Raw genomic sequence first — 19,221 nt, forward strand, 5'->3', positions numbered from 1 at the left:
ATATAAAAGATTCTTCTACCATTAATTAACTAAATGCAAAACCTGGCATTAAATAAGCACTATTAAAGGTACTGCTCTATAGGGGAACAGTGGTACTGCAAATTCCATTCCATTATTGCAGCACCCTGTCCCAATCCAGTAGAATACTTTGGGTATGTCAAAAAAAGAGAAGAGAGCAGGATGATGTAACTATTTTAATTTTTGAACCGCCTTTGACCAAGTTCCTCCCAAGAGCTTCTAGAGGAAACTGAGATCATGCAGTATAAGGCAAAATATGTTTATAGATAAGAAATTGTCTAGGAGAAAAAAACCAAATTGGATGAGCAAGTAGAAAAATTTCAGTTTGGCAAAAGTTGATCAGTGCGGACCTCTGTGTTTCTGCTCCAGAGGGGTGGCAGAGAGAGGACATGGCAAAAGAGTTCACTACTTCAACTGCCATGGACTTCTCTTTGGATTTTGCAGCCAGTTGAAAGAGATTAGGGTTACACACATGTGGATTTATCCTGAAGAAGATATTGCACACTCACTTCACACCATTCAGTTACTCCCGTCTAATTTCCAAGTCGAGACAAGTATTTAACTTCACTGGGGCTGAAGCTGGAACAACACTCTGGCTGCCCTGAGCAGGTGAGATGCCTGCTACCCTCAGGTGCCAGGAGAAGGAAAGGGGTGATAGAGAGATGTCTGGATCAGGGAGGCAGTTAGCATTAATGTTGACAAAATCTGTGTCTTTTCCTCCAAGACAATAATCAGACCTGATCTGAGCTAATAGTATCAGCTAACTAGAACATGCATACTGGCTTGTATAACTTGAACTCTGATGGGCAGTGCAGACAAGGAGTTAAGTTTAAAATTTTTGGTCAGCATATGGTATCTCTGTGTGACCTTAAATCACTAAAGGAGATTGTGGTAGGAGAAAAGAAGCTGCCCTCAGTAGGGCAGAACTAGCTGATGCCTGGATCAAATGTAAAGGGGAAAAAGCTTCTCTGACACTCAGTAGACACCATAGGTTTAAGAGTACATTTAGGGATCCTTTCTGCTGTGAACTATACCAACACTGCCCAGTCTGGAATCAGGAACTCCATGTGTTTTCCTGTGTTCCTCTTCTTCACTGTGCCTGGGTACACAGTTCCCATTTCAGATCCTGTGAGTGAGTACATTGCAACAATGTAAAACAAATTAAATCCTTTACATGGCTTATTTACAATTTCAAATAGTACCACCTGCTAAAAGAGGACTCATCTAGATGCCTGATTTTCTCTTGGGAGTTTTGGTTCAGAGCAGTAAAGCGAAGGGAAGCTCAGAATTACAACATTAAAGGCTTAATTGCATCATTTGGTACAGCAGAGCATAGTGGAGACCCTCATACTTCCACCTTAAGCATAAGGAAAAATCTGTCATGGGAGTATATAGCTTGGATATGGTACAGTAAGTGTTGTCATAAATATCTCATGTGACATAACATGCAAACAAAATGAAAATACAAAAAACAGGTGTCTGTATTTGCATCTTATTTAAGGACTTTTTTCTTTAGATTTTCTTAATTGTTAGCACACAGAAAAAGCTTGTAATATTTCAGTTTTAGTGACTGCCTTTTCTATTACTATAGCATGAAGCATGAATGTCAGCAAAAATTCCCAAAACTTAAAAAATAACTGATTCTCTAAAATCCTTTCTCCTCTTTAAAACCAAATGTCACACCTATGCCAAGTTTCATATTGATGCATATGTAAATCTAAATTATAAATCCTCAGAAATATATTCACAACTGCAATGCTGATAGGCTCTTAACTTGCACCTACAGTCCCAGAAATGAACACTGTGATCTCAATACATACCACAGGTCCTGCTGGATTTGGGTTAAACCAACCTATGGGTGGGAAACCTCAATGGAGTTTTAGGAAGCAGTATTAATGATTTAGAGTGTATTTACCCTGCAAATTTTGCTAGGGTTGCAGTACAGTTCACTGCTTTCAGAAAGCAGGAATAACATTTTAACAATGCTCTTGAAAAAGGATGCAGGACTGTCAACTTCTAACAACAATCATTCTGTGCAACTACAAATATGTAGCATACTTAGAACAAGCTGGGGACCTCTTACGACAATAGCAGCCTGTAAAACGAAGTGTTGATTCTGAGAAAGTCTTCATTTTTCTCTGAATAGTGACATTATGCAAGGCCTTTTTTAAGCACTTGGTCCTCCCCAGTACAGTGTTCATGCTTACATATGGCTGGGAATTCAGGGGCCATAGCCAGTGACTTAACATTCCAGAAAGCCTCCACAGTTCTCCCCAAATGATGAATCGTGATGGGATTTTTCAGGTCTTCTGAGCATAAAGAGGGAGATTTGTGGAAAAGGATGGTAGAATTATTAGTATGCGAGTGACTCAGTCAGCATCCTGCTTGGAAGACAATGAACTGAATGAATGTGGCATCCTCTTATCACTATGCCTGGCTGGGTCAATAATCCTGAAATTACAGCATCACCAAAGTAAGGTGAGTAAATATTGTGTGTAGATAAAATATAAAACCAAAGTAAAGTTCAAATCAACTCTACAATGTAGATCTGTGGAAGTCAAAAAGCGCTGATTCTTCTATGCATCAGAAGAAGTAAGTGTGAAGAGAACATACACAAAAACAAACAAACAAAAAAAGCTGCAAAATACACTTCCACTTTAACAGAATTGGTGTCTAATATTTTTACTTAAGTTTTTTAAAAAAAAAGACAACTGTTTTCTGATCAGAACCATCTGAAAAACTCTGCATACCACAACGTGATCCACAGTCCCTTTTGCATACCTGCTGAATCTGCTTTAAAGAGAAATTAATGGGTCTTCTGATATCTCAGGTGGAAATGCATATGCCCATATTCAGCATGTCTGCCATTCACCTGGCCATCTTCTTGATTCCTCTAGGTGTCTCCAACTTCCCTTTCTCCTCTTATTTTCCTTTTATTCTAGAGAGAAAAGGTCAGAAAATCTAGCTTAAACTTTCATTGAAACAAAATTATGTTGCTTTTTTTATCTATATTTTAAATATCTGTATTTTGCACAAATCTGAATGCAATAAACTCATAAGTGTGTTTTTAAAAATCCATTTAAAAACTACCATTTTTCAAGCACCCTATTAGTTGACTGATGTTTTCAATTACCTTTCCTCTATGACCACTAAAAGCTCAGTAAAGGGCTTGCTGATCCTAACAGACATCTTTCAAGTGGTCACAAAAAGATTTCTCAACCAAACCCTAAAGGCACTATTTTTATCAATGTTTGTCAAGTTCAGCTGAAAATATTAAAATTAAATGAGAGAACTCCAGGTCTTCAAGGCACTAACTTGAATAAATACCAGAAAATTAAACCAAATTCAGTCATGTCTCCAGCAATTCCACTCAAGCCAGTGGCATTTCAAAGGTTTCAGATAACGAGAGAATTTGTCCCAGTCAGTGTTTTGCAGGCAATTTACAACCAGAGTTCACTGACTTCAGTGAAAATTCCGCCATGATAACCATGACAGAGCTGGGAATGATTATATACAGTTAAGATATAAAGACCTAATGAAGCATGCACGAATCAGTTCAATACTTGGAATATTCTCTCAGGACTGCTGGCTAGATAATAACTTAAGTAAATTAAGAGTTATAAACAGGATTCTTCTTTGTCTTTATCTTCTAATTAAATAAGGACTAACCTACACTAGGAAAGTAGTAATCTATAAAGTTATTCAAAAGTCAATTTAAAGAATAAATAAAATTCTAGAGATGTTTTCCCACAAAAAAAGCTTGCCCTTTCGTCCTGCATTTTTCCAGTCTTAACTAGAGCAATCTTGTTCAGAAATGTGTGGAGCAGCCAACCATATATCCAGTCACTTCTCATTTATTGATGGTTAATATACTGATGTAGGTATTTCAGATTTGTCAGCAATTATTAGTGATAATTCACATTACACATACATGCACAAAATTAATACATATTGAGCAAACTTCTAATTTCTTTTCCATTTCTTTGAAGATAAAAAATTGCTGTCTGGTTTTTGGAGCATGAGAAACAGCATGGAAAATAATGTAAGGGACTATCACTCTGTCTCCAGCATGGTCTCCAAACAATTCTCTGGCAGTTAGGGAATTATTCTTAATTATGACCTGGACACTTGTAATGTTTTTGAGTTTAGGCCTTCCTTCCTGGTTACCAGGAAGGAAGGAAGGAAGGAAGTATTCCATCCTATTCCTTTCCGTAATCCAGCATATAAATAGACAGAGAAAGAAGCCTCTTTCTCTCTTCCCTTCTGGCAGAGTTTGGAGACAGCAGATTCCTGCAGGTCGGTCTCGCTCCTGTGGGGGAGCTGAGGCCTGGCTGGGCCTACGGAGCCTCTTGTTTTGGCTGATCCGGAGTCCGGCAGCGTGGCGGCAGCTTTTGGGCAATTGTGCTATCTTAAGGAAAGTAGTAAGATATTCTTTTGCTAATTCTTTAGTTTACTAGATCCTGAGTTTTTTGATTGTGTATATCTGGTTTGTTTTCATCCTTTTTTTGTCCTTTTTTCCCCCTTCCCTTTCCCTTTCCCTTTTGGGATTGTATATAGTATTTCAATTGTATATAACACTTCACCCCATTCTACCATGCAATAATCCTTAAGAACCTGGACCATCACATGTAACTGGGTCATTATCAGTTTTAGTAATGGAAATTAATCGCCTCTGGTAGAGCTGCATTGGTGGAAATTGTTGTAGAATGTTACTCAGGGTTTAACTACTGTCTTTTATCCCTAAAAGGACAAGATGCTGGGACCAGTTCAGGAGATGGATGGTAGATGTTTTCCTGTTTTCAGGTACTCACAAAGAGCTTGGCAGCTCTTTCATGTGTTAATCCTGCAGGCGGTACTAACTCAGAATTTCCAAAGAATTGCCATCACAGTGAGATGTGGAATGATTATGCAGTTATCTAAATGGAGTGCCATCAAATGCAGGCATGTTCAGAGTATTGGAAAAAAGCCTCCGTAAGGTGCAAAACAAAATTATTGAAACAGAAGAAGCCACTGAATGCAGAAATAACTCTAATATAATTACACATTATCTAAAAGTACTGAGGCTGATGGTAATAAATACAGTCATAAGAACTGGGGTAACATTCAATCCATCACAGAATTCCAAAAACAACAGTTAGAAAGAAACAAGAATCATAACAGATAAGGAAGAGAACAAACAGAACAAAGTGCTGCTAATCCTTATTAGGGTAAAAAAAAGTCCAGTCTTTTATGATCTCACTGCTAGACACTCCTTTCAAGGAAAATTACATGGTTTATGTCTGATTTTTTTTCCATATTTTGCATGATCAGTATTGCAGCCTTCCAATCTCTCCATTCTCCGCTTCCTGCCTTCTGTTTATGTGATGATTAAGGACAATCTAAGGAGCAGAGATTTCCAATGTGGCAGTCCCAGATGAGGAACTGGAGGATTGTAAAGCTAGTCATCCAAAGAGTAAAATGGCTCCCTCACACTTATTCACTGTGCTGTAGGCTATAGACAGCCCATGGCAGAGCTGTGTACATGGCCTATGTTGCAAAGAGAGTGCAGACTGGAGCCAGAACTTACAGTTACCCGGAAATTTTAACCAAGTTGTATACAATCAAAAGAAAAGAACAGGGAATCATGCATGGCATCACCAGTTGAACCTTCTGTGTTTGTGACCCTTTACTATATTGTCACCATTATCCATGCCCACATCATTCCATGTAATTGTTCAAGACTGTGTTTATAATCACAATGACATTTCACCCTTCCATCAGGACAGATGGGCTGCTGATTCCTGCAGCACTCCAATGACTGCTGTAATCCATAAACAGAGACCTAAGAAGTACTGGCAGAGAAAAAATGAGCTGCAGGCAGAAAGCTCAGCACCAATGTAAGCCATTTGAAAAGCCATTTGACGAACTACATAGGCCTAGACCATTTACCTCTGCTGGTTTTGGGAACAGCTCTGAAAGATGCCCTAATCTGCTTTCAGCTCTAATGGTCCAAGGAATGACAGTGACAGATAGGAATAACAAGAGAACAGGTGCGGTAGTAGGGATGATTGAAATCTCTCATCCATAATGTTGGTTTTAATCAGATTAAAAAAAGAGAAAAGTTCAAAGAAAGCAAGTTCTATTTTGCAACAATCCCATGAACTCTCAGAAAACTATCAGTCAGCAAATTTCTTACCAAGTTAGCATGTTTTTGAAAATTAAAAGAAAAGGTGTAAGTTCATGAGAGTACCAGCTTTGTGAGTGCCTTGCTTTCATACTTGCTCGACATTATCTTTTCCTGCCTTTCCAAGGACTTTGCAATGTGTACATATCCGAATTCGTGAGTAAACATTTGCTGTTTCAAAAATTTCTAGTTAAATTGAAAATAAGTTTGTGCTACCAAGTAGGGACTTTTGGTTATAACTTCTCATTTTCTACCAATGGCTGCTTTAAAGAAAACCAGGCATGTTTCTGAGCTTAATGATCCTACTTTTTCCCTGGAATGAAACCGAAAGTAAAGCTCTAATCCTTGTCACTTAACTGACAGATGGCTATCATTTTAGATAAATGCAAAAAACTTCTCTGAAAAGCAGATCTCTACATAGTTATGTCAACTATGTTTGCAGGGTCCCTTTACCTCCAACATTTTGTGTCTGATAGCAGCTTCCTATCTCTCAAAACCAAAACTATGTTGGTCAGAACTTTCAAGGCTGAAAATTTTCCTTTCTTTTTTCACTTGCAATCAACTGGATAAACAGTTGTTTTGTAATTGTCACATGAAAGTAAAGCCATTTATGCAACTTTTTCATTACTAATTTGGATTTAAAATATTTTGATAACTTTCTAGAAAAAAATTTGATTAAGCCACTTGTGAGAGAATCATGGACATCTGCTGGTCTTTATCTGAGACAAATTCATCATCAGAGTAAATTCACAGAACAGTTACAGTGGCACTGCAGCCGGTGGCACACTTTGTCCTGTAAGTTCAGTTCCTTCTTCTTCATGTCCTTCTTTAGAGGTTTGTCCTTTCAAATTAAAAGAAAAGAAAATAATATTCATTGCAAAACTTTGTTTAAAGAATTAATTAAACATAGAGTAACTGAGTATTAATAATAAATGCTAAATAAAAGAACCCTTTTTTTTCCAGCTGTGTGGTGCCAGAGAACAGTTACAACAAGATATTTCTGCCCTGGTCTGTTCCTCCCAAATGACTTCAGAGCTGATTTTTTCATGGTTATTCTTTTTCTGTTCTTCATTATTATTTTTTTAGTATGGGTCTTCCCCTTTCTTTCTTTTACAAATCCATGAGCGAAAAACATGTCTTTTCCTTAAAAGACATTTGTCTCTTTTTTAAAGCAAATTACAGCAAAAGGATCTCCATTATCTGAACTGAAAAAGGTCTAGGATACCACAGGTAATGGAAATATGTAGGAAACCACAGATCCAGCATAAGTGTAATTTTGCCAGTGCTGACACAGAACTCATAAGCTTATCCTGACCAAGTTGAGAGCTCATACAATCCACATCAAAAATGCCCCTGTGCTGTGGCTTGCTGGGACCAGGTCCTTAAGGTATCTATGTGTTTGGATGGAGAAATAGTTATCAGAAAACATCGCCCCAACAATAGAAAAAGCATATGCTGAGAAGTAAAGCATGGAAATCTTCTAAAGACTGGAACTCCTGCTGAATATGCAACATGGTCCCTGCTCAAAGAGGGGCTGGGGCACACCGCTTGATCTGTGCTGGCTCTGTGTCCTCACTCAGGGCTGCACAGGAAACCACAATTCCCTCTCACAGTGTGAGAAGATGTGGAAGCAGGTCAGTAATGGCCAGTATGAGGTTTAGAAGGTCTGATACTGAAGGGGAAAGCACTAAATGGCTTTGTCTCTACTCAGTGTTTTCAGATCCTTGATTCTTCACAAAGGTACCTCAGATCTACCAGGATGAAAAGTCTGGCCTTGTTCTGGGTGCAGAACCAACAGTACTGTCCTAGGACCTAACCTGGGCATGGGAGAGAACATCCTCCTCAACATAGCTCTGTGCCTGAGCTAAGTTTCAAGGCAAGACACTCTCCAAAATTCTCGGCAGTGGGCAAAAGAAATGAGTTGTATAAACCAGTAGTCTTTTCAAGAATGCGTCAGTGGTATATGCTTTGCTAAGTGCATCAAGGATTGCTATGTATTTTTATTAATTCATTATGGTTGATCTAGTTACATAAACAGGAAATGGCAATAGATTAGCTCCTGGAGAGTGTTTCATATGGGATTACATTTAATGCTGAAATTCCTGTCAAACTCTTAACTTTCAAAATACTGATAACACAGTACATACTGTGCACTTTTTTAAACACTTGAGCAATGCATTCCCTGCAACACACTCAGAGCCCTAATAATCAAGATTGCATTTAGAGAAGCTTAATTTTCATTCTATTAATCTCTCCAGTGGTAAGAGTAATTATTCAGTATTCACTGAGAAGCAATCCCATAACATGCACAGGGTGCCAGTATGTTAGCATGGTTTGAATGACCGCATAGTGAGAAGAAATGTTTCTCTCTCACCAGCAAATTATTATGCAGGTCCTTAAAAAGACTGTGAATTGTATTTGTAAGATATGAAATTCCCTCTGCTACTCCAAATTACCTCCAAAGTGTCCTATCTTGTTTAGTATCATCTTTAAGGTCTTCCTTCCAAGACTGCCTTTCCTTTTATAACTAACTCTTTTTTTTTCACCACGCACCTTTGTCCAGCCCTACATTCTGCTAAGGAGTTTTACCATTATACTCATTTCTTATTCCTCTTACATAAAGCCTTTTTAAACAACTCCTTCTGTGTCTTGTGCAGCTCCTTCAGGTGAACAAGGCAGAAAAACAACATTTGAATAACATAGGAACCACTGAACGCTTACTGATGAGTTCTCTTTGTGTTAAAGCCATTTCTATTTCAAGGAAGTAAAGATAATTTTTTACTGTGACTTTTCTTCGAGAAAGGTGTATCTTCTAACCAATTAATATCTTCCATTGTAAAAGACGCAGAACAGTGAAAGACTAAAATAGTCTCTTAGATGACGTTGCAAATCTGTAAGTAACTAAACCTACAAACTTAACTTTGTACCTGTCAACATTATTAATCATGTCTCTTGTGTTTATTTCCTTCTTCAGACTCTTGTCACATATTTTGACTATCCTGAAAATAAAAACTATCTATAGTTTTTATTTATTTAATAACTGCAACATGAGAACAGTCTATACTGGTTTTGAGAATTTGCCCCGTGCACCTGACAGGCAAATTCCTGGATACTCAGCACTGGATGGTCACAGTTATGGTATCTAAGCTTCATATGTTAGCTGACTTCTCAAATTTACAGTGGCTGAATAAACATCCAAAGCAAAGTGCCACAGAGATCTTGTCTCTCCTTCTGCCACGTAACTTCAGTAGTCAACCATGGTGCCTGCCCCTGTCTGCATAGGCTATCTGATTGCTGTTCCTTGTTCACTCTCTTAATCCTTCTAAATCTTCTTATTTTTAATTATTGTTCAATCATTTATCTCGGTCTATCATCATTATTTATTTAAGTCTATCCTCAGCTGATCCACCTCTCTCCATATAAACTTTGACTACTCCTAATTCTTCTTCCCCACCTGCACTCTCAACTGCTTCTTCACCAGTTCCTACAATTACAAGTTTATGTGAGTTATCAAGTCCTCCAGGTCAGGCAAACATATGTTCTCATCAAACTGGAATAAATTCATGCATGCAGTATGTACCTGGGCTCTCCTCTTGATGTTTTAAGGGGCATAATGTAATGAATAAGCTTATGAATCACATTTGGAAGATGCCAGATTCTTGCTGTATAAGCATTCTTGAGGGCCTGAGGGTACTATTATGTTTGCTTCAGGGTTTATGAAGATGGTGAGGAGCCAGGTTTTGAGAGAGGAATTATTAGCTGCAACGAGCCTGCCACCTCTAGATGAATGTGAGTGATCCTGTAGGAGTCGGCACCACATGCACATGTTCTGGCTTCCTGGAATCTCCAAAGGGAGCCAGACTCAATGTCTCCCTTCCAGAACAATGCAGTCTAGGATAATATAGTGTGAAAGGAAGGCTCATGGCATGCTCTGTGGAACTGAACCACCACAGCTGTGAATATTATTTTTGACTCATACAAACACATATCATACTCAGCGTAGGTGTGTTCTCTGGCGCTGAAGGCTGCACTGTCCTCAGAGAGTGCTCAGAGTTATGTTAATCCCTTGTACTGCAACTATTATGAGGAAATATTTGTCTGTTTTAAAGAGCTATTGTGTGAACTGGAATTATTTATTTTGATCTCCAGGAAAGAAAACTATTGCCATTTTTGCATCTTTATGCTGAGAATTTCTCTTCCCCGCTGATGGGAAATACAAGTCTGGGTACTGCCCTTGGCTGTGTGCTTACCAGAGGAGATGTCAGAGAAGATGACTGCTGTCAGTAGCTCTCTCCATGCTTTACATGATCTTGCCCTATAAAAAGATTGGCTCCTGGTAATCTGCATCTCAGTGAAGTTATAGAAAAACCTCTTGACACAGTTTCCATTTACAGAAGACAACTGCCTCCTCTGTCCCTCAGGCTGGCCTGGCTACCATTCCACTTTCTCCTGAATTCCCCTGAGATTAACTCTTCGTTGTCCAGCACTCCATCATTTATCTCACTTCATCACCCCTCAGTCTGCCTCTTTCAGCTCTCTCCACATTAATTTTGACTCTTCCCTAGACCTCAAAATCATTTAGGCTTTTGCAGTGTGTGTGCAGCTGTGTTCATGGTCAGACTCAAGGTCTGTCTGAGAGCCAGTAAGGCCAGGGTGAACATTAATGTTTAAGCAATGAGGAAACCATTGAGTGTGACCTTGAATCCTAAACTAACATGACAGTATAAACACAGTCCCAGTTATTGCTCATATGCTCTCTGCCTGTCTGAACAATCTCTCTCTTTTTCTGTCAGGTTCCCCCATTCACCATCATCAAACTTTCATTGCTTCCTTCACCATTCCTCACTCTCACTGTGAGATTGGAGACCTTTTAAGGAAGTTGAATAGATGTATTCAAACAGTACAGAAAGGCTACTAAAAAACACCTGGTCCTGAATGGCTTCACATACGTCTATGCCGTAATGAAGTTCAGAGTCTCTATTTGGATACTCACAGGCCTCTGAAATTTTTAAACTAATTGGTCAGTGATTCATCCAAATTATTTCAGTACAGTCCTCAGAACTCACCTCTGTAAGAGAATTGTGAATTCCTGTCCACAGTGTCATGACTTTGCCCAGTCGTCCTTCTATCTGATTAATCAGCACTGGTACACAAAAGTATTGACACAAGTGGCCTCATCAATGGCAGAGGCAGAGTTAGAACTGAGAAGATGCCTCAAATTCTTCTTCACTTACTTATGGAGAGTGGAGGAAATCACTATTATGTTGAATAGTTTTTTATTAAATATTCAGGGTTTTTGTCTTGCTTTACCTTCACAAAGGGTTACCAAATTTCAGCATATTCCCCAGCCACTGCCGTCACTCTTCATTCTGATAATTGTTTTACAGGCAGGAAATCCCGCTATTTATTAAATTACTTTTTAATGAACATATAATAGCAACTAACAATAAATGAAACTGGAGAAGGCAAGAAGGACCCATAATCTTAGCCATCAACTCTGTCTAAAAGTGTCAAACGTGATGCTAATTTAATTTACGATTTAAGAAGATTACAGAAACTGTGCTATATTAATTTCCATTTCCACTGCCTCAGCAGTCATCTACCACTGGACAGATGGCATCACAAAAATATTTTTTTTGTCCGTTATATACATTTCCTCCAGTAATTTACTTTATCCTGATATGGCATATCTGAAGAAAACAAAAATCACAGTGTCTGTTAGGATTGTAGAAGACTGATCTCAATTAGGGGTTTCATATAAATTTCCTTTCCTATGGTTTTTCAAAGAAATTAGTTTTCAATATCCAGTTCTCAACAAAAACTTTTAAGTTTTCATTGTTTTCCCCCGAAGGTCCTCATGAGCCTCGTTTTCCTGATGGACTACATAATGGATCAGCAAGGGATGGCATATCATGGAATAAACAAACTGAGCAATAGAGAATGACAGACCAACAAGAAAATCAACTAGAAATTGTATCAAGTCCCTAGCTGCATATTTGAGTTTTGATTTTTAGACAATTTTTGTGTTTAATGTCAAAACTTCTGGGTTCTCCCTTTTACCTAAAAACTTTTTCCAGTCAGCCCTATTCCCATCTTGATAGTCTGATTCTTGTTACAAATGCCTCATCTAGACTGCATGATTTCTTTCTATTTTCAACTTTCATTAATTATACAAGGGTTTTTTTCTCTATGTCCTCTGTACTCTGATGTTTCCAGACACAACCATTCTGTGACAGTGTGGTGGTTTGAAACTCCCAAGGATCTAATTTTGAAGTTCAAGCCCCCCTCCCACAGTCTGCCCCTGTGAGAGGGTTTAGTGATGGTATGGACTTGATATCTTTTTCACTTCATGTGAAGAGTTTTCAGACAAAACACAACCATTTGTTATTGGGGGAAGGGAGAAATATTTACAAAGGTTTATTTACTCACACCTATATATATATATATTTACATTGAATTAAATTCCTCTTTTCCTTCAATAAAAGTCCAAGAAGGAAAGAGAAAAGTCTTTCTGTCACTGCACAGGCCACAGTTCCTTTGTTTCAGTTTTTTGTGGCACTGGTTAGTGTCCTTCATTTTCCTAAGGCAGCAGATGTAAGTATGGTAGTCAGGATTTTGGTTCTTACTTAGTGGAAATTTCAACCCCGAGCCCGAGCCTTCGGGGGATCTCCCTGTAGATCTTCACTCCTCTTGGGGTAGAACATTGAAGGTAGCTTTCAGTTCAGTCTTACCAAAGTTCTTTTGCTCTGTCTCAGCTCGCTAGCACGATAGAAGCAGCAGCAGCAGAGGGCACGGCCACCTCCCCCATGTTCCATCCTGGCTCAGCTCTCAGGACCGACTCCGGGTTTCTCGGCTCCTCTGTCTCACTCTAGCTGCTGCTGCATTTTGGGACTCCCTAAAGGTTTGGAAGTCCACCCCTCCTCTTCAACAGGTCTCTGAGTTTTGGGAAATTAATACAGTCTTACCCCAAAACAGCTCTGTTGAGTTTTCCTCTGTTTCGTTGCCAGCTCTCCCTCCTGCAGGAACATCTCTGCATCCTTCAACCGGCTTCATGTTATCTTGTTGCTACTGGCTATCTTTTGGCTTTCAGCCATCGCTGTCTCTGTTCAGGACTGCTCCGCTGCCACTTTCAATGTTTTCTGCTGCTGCTGACCGTAAGGAAATTCTCCCACCTCTTGATTATGGGACCCAGTCCAGCTTTGACACTACACCGGGTCTCTCGTAGCCTCAGCTGGGGCTGGGGGCTCTTGGCCCCCAGAGGGGGCTCACTGGCACCCTGCTTCCTCGTGGTTCAGATCATGGCTACCAAACCTACTAAAAACAACTACCTCCCCACCTTCTCTTCCGTTGCTGTGGGTATGTAATTTCCGTAGGGCGGATATGAACCTTTGATTGGTCCAGTATTATCAGTGGGGCAAACCATTACTGCCCCAGAGAAAAGGTTTTTCAAACCACCACAGACAGACAGACAGGGACTATACTAGCTGCTTTTTTCAAAGTTCAGTAATTTTAGTATGCTTACAATCCTTTTTCCTCTCCTTTTATGAACCTGACCGTCTGTGACAAAGAGCAAGTGTAACCAGCCATTCAAAATATAGTAAGTTTTAGCATTTAGTTTAGGATAATGTGCTGCTTTTTTTATAAGCTACTGAATACAGAAAAAAGCATGTTCTAACTGTATTGTGGTTTAGTGGGTACATGAGAGAACCAAAGCTAATCCCAGTTCTGGTGAAGTCCAAGACCACCAGGAACAACAATCTAATGTAATATTCACCAAGGTATGTGGCCTGCTGGATCAAGCAATACAAGTGAAATCGTTATTGAGAATGAAACAGAGGGGCAAGAAAATATTATCAATATTCAGGAATGTATCTGGAGAAGGAGCAAGACATCTGGCATTTTAGAGGATGCAATGGAGGGAATAAAAAAGTAGGCAGGAAAGTAAACTTGCATGGGGAGATAGGCAGAGATTTATAAAATGGGAGATCTATGAATTCTCAGGTTTCGGTTATTGGAAAACCATGTCTGCAGCAAAGATTTCACAAGAGCATGTAACATGAAGCAGTTGGTATGGAAACTGAGATGCATAAGAATATGACTTCAGAATACTACAGAGTCAGAGCAAAGACTCTGTCAGCACAGTATCCTGTATTTGACAGTGATTAACATCAGTTCCTTAGAGAAAAAGCAGAATAAAGACAACAAGTACAAAGTGACCTCTGAAGGGAGGAAAGCCTTCTTGAGACAGAGGGAAGTTAGTGGTCATGAACAGATATGTGTCCAAACCCCTCGTTGAATAGACTGTGTTTGGTTATCTATAAAAACAATTTCATATTTTCATTCTGAATCTCTTCAACAAGTCATCTCTGCTATAGAAAGAACTAAAGTGAGTCTAGAATGGAAGCATGCAGAGAGATAACAATCTGTTATGATTATACCTTTCCTGAGGAAACTGTCAATTTCACTGGTGAATCTATATATACTCACATTACACTGCACGTGGTACACCTAGAATAAGAACATCCCAAACCCTTTGCTCTTCACCATCACAATCACAAACCAAGTGCTTGGAAAGACATGACACCCGGATGAGTTCAGGCTCCCTCCACTGCTGCCAGCAGTGTTGCGCTCAGTACAACTCTGAAAAGAGTCAGTTTCAACTTTCAACTACTTTTCTGGACAAAAAGAAAATTGAAGAGTCAAGTAAACCTGAATCATGATTTCCGGCTAAGTTACCTCTACGGCTAATCTGCTGCAGGACACCACAGACCTTCACACATCAGCTGGCCATTCCAAGTCAATGACTGAAGTGCCAGAAAAAATAGAAAGAGCAATATAAAAATAATGTAAATAATTCTAAAACCTTGTATCTCAAATCAAGTGGGTTTTTCTATACTTTCAGCCATCGATTTTAACATGCCAGGAAGCTTGACTCTACGTGAGCAAGCTGCATCATCTCCTTCGATCAGTGCTTTTAAAACATCATAGCTCACATCAGATTGTCTAGTGCAATTTCTAGATAGACTGATTTCCAATAGCAACAAAAAGGCAATGTAAGCAGCATGCTCCTCTCTTTACTTTTTTATGAACCCTGTGAAAAATTTGTCTTTTTTTTTCTTGCACTGAGCTTCAGGCTGTTAGGCCAGTGAATGCTACACCAACCAGCATGACTTCCAACACCTCACAGCAAGTCATTTATGTCTGAGTGATTCTTTCAAAGTAAACAGTGGCATACATGAGAGGTGCCCAGGCTCCACGCAAAGGCAGGCCACAGGACCTAACTCAACACCTCTGCAGGCGCACATTTGCAGCACACACAGCAAAGCCTGCCTTGAACACTTCCAGGGTTGGAGCATCCACGACATCTCTGGGCAACCTGTTCCAGGGTCTCACCACCCTCATAGCCAAAAATTTGTTCCTAATATCTAATCTAAACTTACTGACTTTCAGTTTGAACCTCTCTTGTTCTATCACAGTTCCTGATGAAGAATCCCTCTCTGGCTTTCTTGTCCACTCCCTTCAGATATCGGAAGGTTGCTTTGAGGTCTCCATGCAATCTTCTCCAGGCTTAACAGCCCCAACTTTCTCAGCCTGTCTTCACAAGGAGGTGCTCTAGGACCCTTATCAACTTCATGGCTCTCCTCTGGACTTGCTTCAACAATTCCATGTCCTTCTTATGTTGGGGGCACCAGAGCTGGGTGCAGCACTCTAGGTGGAGTCTCACAAGAGCAGAGTAGAGGTTCAGAATCACTTTCTTTGATCTGCTGGACACAGACTGCTGTTACAGACCAGGATTCATTTCATCAGCCATCACTCCCAAGTCCTTTTCTACTGGGCTGCTCTTGTTCACTTCTCCACCTAGTTCTTCTACAAGATCACGTTGTTTTAGAATTAGCATGGATGTATTTCCCCCATTTAACTGAGATTTATCGTATTCCACCTAGCAAAAGACCTGCAAATCTGAAGGTTGTCTTCCTGTCATGAGCAAGAAATTCCATGGGATACGCAAGTAGTCAATACCAACAGCAGCCAGAGCAGACATCTTACGGCTTCTGTAATCCTAAGCATCTGCAAGTCACATAGACTAGAAATCTCATTTCTCTTCAGAAGTTTGACTTTACCATGTATCTGTACATAATTAAATACTTCTGATTCCAAATATCACAGTATAATAATATAGCCCAAGCTAGATTCCATTTATAGTAACCACCTCCAGATTTGGATAGCATTCTGAAAAGTGGTAAGCTAAACATTTGCAGCCATCTTTACAAATGTAGTGAGAGAAAAAATAAAATTACATTTAGAAGCAGGAGAGAATTTCCTTTTCAATAATTCCAGGAAAGACTGATCTTATGGTGGGATTATATTACAGATAAGAAATGGTATAGATTTAACCCTTTTTCATTAGTCTTAAGACTGTAATTCTGTGGTTGCAATCTAATGTCATGCCTTTGCTATTAGTAGATTTTCTCCAGAGTCCAGACAGAAGTAGATGTGTTCAGAAAGACCTCAGGAATATCCTGTTTTTCTGGTACGAATTTAAAATGTAATTCTCATTAGAGTGGTGTCTCTTTTTTTTTTTCTAAAATTAAATATATTTTGCCTTCAAAAGAAATCCTGTTCCCTTTAAGTGACACAGAAGTGCTTTTCAGATCTTATTGCCAGAACCAACATTCTGTCATTTCTATCACAGTTTACTTTGTGATATGATGATCATTTTGCTAGAAGTTTGATATTCACATTTAACAGAGAGGAAAGGAGTGCACTTTCATGCCCTCTCTATATTTCATATCCAAAGTCAGAAGCAAGGGTAGTTTCCCCATGATTTCAATGAGAGCAAGACTGGGACACCAGAATATAGGGTTTTGGGCACAGGGATCAGGTCTCTCTCTGTAGTCTGAATGATGCCAAACACAATAGTTGTGCTAAGCAGACACTAAACACTAATAGCAATGAGGAAATCACAACAAATGCTGTGGATTTTATTTGGTATATCTAATAAAACAATGCATTATCACAGGTTTAAGACTGTCTGCAAAACAACCCAATGTCAGAGGGAGCACTGTAAGGTGATCCTGGTCATTTCAGAGTGCCAACCACTTTCCCCCCAAACCTATATCCCTGCTGCATGGAAATGAAGGGATGTCCCCTTCTCTTTCCCCCTCTGCCCACTCACTTTGTTCCAAATGGGACAATGGAAAAGGAGCAAGACTGGAACAAAACCTGCACTTCATGCATATGGAGCCCAATCTTCCTCAAACTACCAAGCAGATTTTCAGATGAGGTAGGAGAGCAGAGTGTCTTTTCAGTGCCAGGCAGAATTCCGCCCCTTGCTGATGTATTTCTGGGTAGGATGTTTTGTTGGGTTTAGTTTTTTCTTTTCAAGCCAGTAGCAGATGGCTCACCCATCTGATTTCATCTGGCAATTCCCCTGCTCCTGCATTGCCTTCATGGACCACTCCACAGCCACAGTATGAGGCAGTTTCAGAGCTTTCTGGTGCATAATTGCCATATCTATTCAGAATTACAAAGTGAGATACTGACAACAGGAAGTTATTTTAAGTTCTGGGCTTATTTCTATCCAACGTTTCCTTCTACATTCAATTTCTTCCTAAGCTGTGAACCATTCAAACTATACTTTTCATATAGCTGAAAGCAGATTTGATTAATATGATTTTGTTGTGAAAATCTGAGAAGATTAAGGAGCAGTGATGTAGAGAACATATGCCCTTTCTCAACATGACATTCTCTAACATTATACAGGGGTCTGCAGATCCTTCCAGCCATTATATTGTTCCCACTAGTGATATCTAAATAGAGAAAAACCTATCATCAGGGAAGAATTTCATTTTTTTCATATTGTAGTTCCAATCTTATGTGCAGGTCAACAAATCTGCAGCTGTATCGATTTCATTCTGTAACTAGGCAGGAAAGGCCACATTTCAAGGGAGAATTTGCAGATTGTTTTTCCTTTGTATTACAGGGACTTTTTGTGATAGTCCCTTAGAAAAAAATTAAGATTGGCCAGATGACTTCTATGCTCAGTGAAGCAAAATGCCAAATAAATATGTTTACAGGCACATCAGTTTACTGTTCTTTCTCTGTGTATCCCAGAGTGTTACTAACCATGAAACACTTTCCAAAATCAGTGGGGGGAAAAATCAGTCTGGTATTGATTGAATATGGTTTCTCATCTGTCTCATGACCTTTTCCGTCATATATAATTAGAAATGGAAAGGTCTTAGCTGCGTGTTTGCAGTACCCTCCAGAATACAGATAGAAGGTTTGGTTCGGTGTTGAGATACAATGAAAGCACACTGTCCATAGATTTTAGGATTTGGCAATATCAGTATTTGTTTCTCAAAATAAGAAATACAGACCAAGCTGATGCAGTATAGTATCAGTAGTTCTCAACTGTATTACTGTAATATCTTGGATTGGATTGCACATTGTAGAGCATAAATACAGTTTGCAACCCTCTACAGCACAGGAAAACATCAAACCTGATGGTTGCATGATATGATTTTTGTTATACTGCTGCAGGGATATTTCTATGTTAAACAGTCATCATGATTTGCTAACCAGTGGTTAAGGAGATGATTATGATGCCTGTTTCCAAAAGCATTTATATGAGTTCCTTGTGGTGAGTCAGGCTGCTGCTTCCGAAAGTCTGAAATCTTAAGCAGCCATATTAACCATAGACCCTTGCAAGATCAGGGCAATAGCACTTCTGATTTTGACACCTATACTTCCTTGATTTTGGCTGTATTTAAAGGTTTGTATGAATGCCATTATGAACTGACCCTGACGCCATATACACAAGGAATTAAACCACAAAATCATATGCCTTTCCCAATGTGAAAAGCAGAGATGTTGGTTATGGGACCATAGAAAAATTAAATACCTTTCGCTTTCAGATACAGCTCTAGTTCTATTTTGATGTGAAAATATTCTGGCAAAGTACCAAAGAAGTTGTTATTGATGCCTTCTTCCTGTGTGGGGCCTTCAGCTCAGCAGGATGTGTTTGTTGGCTCACTATT

General features: G+C 39.3%; 1 long non-coding RNA gene across 2 annotated transcripts in view; it reads left to right on the forward strand.

Moving 5' to 3' along the window:
- Positions 1-4,390: 4,390 nt before the first annotated feature.
- The window catches only part of LOC113968309, a 49,881-nt gene continuing 35,050 nt past the window's right edge, over positions 4,391-19,221 (forward strand). For both annotated transcript variants that reach the window (XR_003534477.1, XR_003534476.1), the window contains exons 1-2: positions 4,391-4,439; positions 5,784-6,047. This is a non-coding gene — a long non-coding RNA (uncharacterized LOC113968309). The remainder of the gene's footprint in view (positions 4,440-5,783; positions 6,048-19,221) is intronic.

This window comes from Neopelma chrysocephalum, unplaced genomic scaffold (assembly GCF_003984885.1).
Source record: "Neopelma chrysocephalum unplaced genomic scaffold, ASM398488v2 Primary Assembly neopelma1_67, whole genome shotgun sequence".
NCBI classification, from domain to species: Eukaryota; Metazoa; Chordata; class Aves; order Passeriformes; family Pipridae; genus Neopelma; species Neopelma chrysocephalum.